Here is a 4390-nt window from a genome sequence, read left to right as displayed (position 1 = left end):
TATCTGCTCTGTTTTTATATATTCACGTAACCTGTAGCAGTTAACTGAGTTTTTAATAGGCTTTTCTTAGTCCTTAGTGTAGGTAATATTGGCCAGCACGCCATGCTCCTGCCTGGGTTTTGTTACGTTGCTTATCAGAAACCCGACGGTGTACACCATTGAATGTTTCTGTAGTCACGGCGAAATAATGAACTTGTCCGCAGGCATAGAGCATTTTAAAGTTTTTTGTAAAGGATAAATGTTAAGCAAAAAAAAATATTCTAAAACATTATTGATCCCCTGTAATAGTTGCTGAATGTGTTTTAGCTTGTTATATAGCTAACTGCTAAGCTTAATATTTTGATACTCCCCACTGAGCAAGGAATGGTTATTCCTCTAAATTGACAGTACAGCAGTGGCATTTGTTCACTTTTAGACTATTGTAATAAATAGATGTACACACAAACTGGCCAAATGTCCTGTTTTTACCAAAGAATACTGTCAATTTACGTTGGGGTATTTTGTAGTGGAAATCAGAGTGGAGAGGTGCAATTTCTGTTCTATCAAATATTTATCCTAAACTATGATAAACACTATGATAAACCAAAGTATTTGACAACTTCATCGGAACTTATGTAGTGTATACATTTATGTTGGTGGAGCTTAAAACTTTTACGTCAACCGTGTCGTCATTTTTTTCCTGAATACACAATGCACCTAAAGAAGAATGACTTAAATAATTTTGTAATGACTGGAACAGCACTACATAGAAGCTTATACTGAAAGGGGTTCGTCTGAAGCACCCAGGAAGCACTTTAAGATGTGTTTATATGCTTGTGGAAAATCTGTGATCCCGTTATGCATTCTTTGTAGTAGATGATCTTTCCTGTGTTAAAACTTCAACTGTTAAAATGAAGCTTTGTTTAAAGTATATAAATACTGAGTTTATGTACGTATGTGTACAAATGTGCTGATGGTCACTTCAGTTTTTGGAATTGTGTGTGTCATTGGATATGCAACTCCTGGTTTAAAACCTGCGTAGAAAGAGGAAAACAGTCACCAGCATGAAATTGCACCCAAGTGTACCTTCACCGTGTCATTCTCACTGTTCCCTTGATCGGATCGGAATTCCAGACGAGTTTACTTTAAAAATCTTGCTTTTAATATTAGTACCATTCAGTCAACCTGCAACCAAGTTCTGTCCCAGTGTGGGGGCCTGGTTTCTGTTTACACCTGTTGCAGTTGCTTGTCATAAACTAGCTGATGCGTTTCTAGTTACAACATTATCAACGTGGTCAGGAATACACATTCATTCAGTTTTTTTTAATCATGTAGTGAATCTTTAGAAAAATACTGGTAATAAAAACTAATCTCAAAGTTGGCTTTCATTTGTGTAAATGGTCTTCACAGAGAGGATTTATTGCTCCCTCGAGACAGACACGCAGACGCACACAAATGAGAACAATGATATATATCTCTACAACAGTTTTAAAGCTTTGCTTCACTGAAATATACAGAATAACTTGATAGTGTGCTTATGCTAAAAATTACATAAGCAGACTTTAACAAATATAACTGACTTAAGTTGCAGATTATTTTTCTAATCAACTATTTCATTTATTTTCAGATCTAAAGTCAGTGAAACGTTGGTATGTTGAGAATGCAAATACTTGGCACCTCTGCTCAAGGACTCTGCTCTAATGTTCTGGTTTTGGGTAGAAAATCTTACAAAGTCCTTTTAAAAAGATGGGCACAAGCAGCCAGTTTCCTTACAGAGAGATTCAATGTAATGATTCCAATCTGATCTGCTTACGTGACAGATAAGTGTTTGGTACTCAATGACATAAAGTGTTCTTGGAGGTGGTTCTTTTTGCTGTAGAAAGAGCTATAAGGGTAGAGCTTACTCGGTGGGCTTACCATCTTTAAAAAGAACAAGGTGGTGGTGCTGCTATGTGGGAGTTTGGATCTTTGAATACTAGCACAACTTGGTGGTTTTGTTACGTGTAAATGCGCCCATCATAATACTTCAGGAACTCCGCAGCAGTTCTACTTTACCAAGAGAAGGAAGTTGTAATAATTGTAATTTCCATATAATGTTACCCTACACTGGAAAATTGTGTAAATAGAATAGTATCGCTATGGCAATGACAATGTGTGTGGAGGGTTTTACTCTAACTAGATCATTGTAGAAGACCATTATAATATATATTTTTTAAAAAATAGGGCATTAAATCTAAATCTTTTTAGGATTCTTTTCATGTACCCATGGAATTGGACAAATGTAGTCCATTGACTGTATCTGAGGGTCTTTTGTTATAGTTTTTGAATCAGTTTTGCAGACAACTCTTCTGGAAGTACTCTTAAGGATAAGGACAGGTCCAAATAATTTGCTTGTCAGAATTAAACTTATCTTAAGCAATAAAGACATCTTTTGCGTTTATGTACTTAAATTTTTGTGTGTATTTGAAGACTTCTAAGTTAGACTGTCACTTTGTAAGTAAGATGCATACGGTCTGTGAAAGACCCGTGTGTGTATCTGCGTAACCCCCTCCTGTGCTAGACTTCATCCTGACAGTCAGTCGCTCACATCGCCAAGTCTGCATTCAAGGTTCTGCACGATTTGGAAGCAAGCAAACGTTCTGCTTTTCTTTGATACAAACCCAGTTTGCTTTAGTCTCCACGTGCAAGCCAGGCTTCTACGAAATACTTGCAGAGTGCTTTAAAGCCTGTACCTGCTGTAAAATTGCTTGCAGGGCTGGAGGTGTAAAGTCAGAAGGTGCTGAGTGCCATACAGAGTGATTCTGCAGGGAGCATGCTGCTTTTTCTCAACCGAATTTTCTGTGATTATTTCTAAAATAGCTATTTATCTCTTTTTTTAAAACAAATCATATTTAAAATGATGAAAATACTTTTGATTCCCATTCTTCTGAAGTATGGCTGTGGAATGATACGTGCCAAATCTTGGTCTTCATAAACCTGCATAGCCCCTGGATAGGTATGTGTGCAGTGAGGGTCTTTTTAGAAGCTACCTGAAGCACACCAATATCCTGAGCATTAATATGTTGGTTTTTTTTGTTTTGTTTGTTTGTTTGTTTGTTAAGTAAGTCTCTCTTACTTTGTGCCTAACTTGCATATGTTGTAAATGAAAGGACTACTTTCTTTGCACTTTCACTTGTAATTATATATTATAACCTACAAGCTTGGTGTATTTTGCTGCTGTTGCCACCCTTCCATAAGCAGTTGTCTCCTGCCTGTGACCAAAGGAGATTTTTTTGTTCTTAATTGCTTTTTTGAAAAATATTCTTAGGCAGAAATGAGATCAGTTGGCTTTTAAAGTGTTAATTCTTACAAAGCATGTTATGACACCAAGTGCTCTCCCTTTCACAAGTGATGTACAAAGAATCACGTAACTCGGCCGTTGGTTGCATCTACCAAATGCAGTTGACTTCAGATATCTGAATTTTATGTGTGTTTTTTTTTTTTTTCCTTTTTCATTAAAAATGCTACTAGCAAGAACTTAGAAAAAGAAAATAGCTTGATATCTTCACAGTAAGATACTTAAAGCAAATGTTTTGCTATGAGGTAATGATCTCTGGAAGATTCTTTTTTAAGATTCCCCTCTTGCTATGAATTAAACCAACATTCTTTTTTTTTTTTTTTTTTTTTTTTTTTTTTTCCCCAGAAAAGCTTCTTGATGACTTTAACCTTATATTTAGGGAATGAAAATAAATCTGTTCTTTCACTTAATTTGCTTGCACGTTGCCATACTGATTCGATAGTATCTGTTTTAAGAAGCAAAATTTAAATCTGTTATTTCAATGAAGCATTGCCATTTTTCTTGTTTCTGTACACTATTCCATTTACAAATCCTGTATATAAGTGGGACATTAACCTGATGAGGTCTCTCTAAATTCATCGTTATCCAGGTAACTATTGTGTATCTGCTCTTTAAGCTGGTTCGATGTGCACTTTGTAAATACGCATTAAAACTTCAGCTGTTATCAGATTTCTTAGGGCCAACACAATGTATTTATGAGCTGAAGCTTATGGTGCTCGACCATTCTTTTTCCTGTCTTCAGCAGAAAGAAAAAAATGCATAATTGTGCGTGTGTGATGTAGGTCAGGTTACAGATATACTTGTAAAGCACACAGCTACACTGACAAGCAGAAACATATCTGAACTTGCTTGTCTGGAGAAAAGCAAGCTCTGATTTCTCAGCAGGATTTCTAACTTGGTGGCACGTTGGCAAAGAGGAAGCAGAATGAGGTTTTGTTCTTTGAGGAGCTGTTAAACTGAGCATTGTGTGTGCTTCCTGTGCGATAAGGTATATTTTTAGAGTCCTGAGAATTTTAATAGCTTTTGAAAGATAGAAGAGTACTTTGCTGCTTTATCACTCCTTGCTTTCATATT

This window comes from Aythya fuligula, chromosome 3 (assembly GCF_009819795.1).
Source record: "Aythya fuligula isolate bAytFul2 chromosome 3, bAytFul2.pri, whole genome shotgun sequence".
In the NCBI taxonomy this organism is placed as follows: domain Eukaryota; kingdom Metazoa; phylum Chordata; class Aves; order Anseriformes; family Anatidae; genus Aythya; species Aythya fuligula.
The sequence above is the reverse complement of the archived record's forward strand: the minus strand, read 5'-3'. Positions refer to the sequence as shown.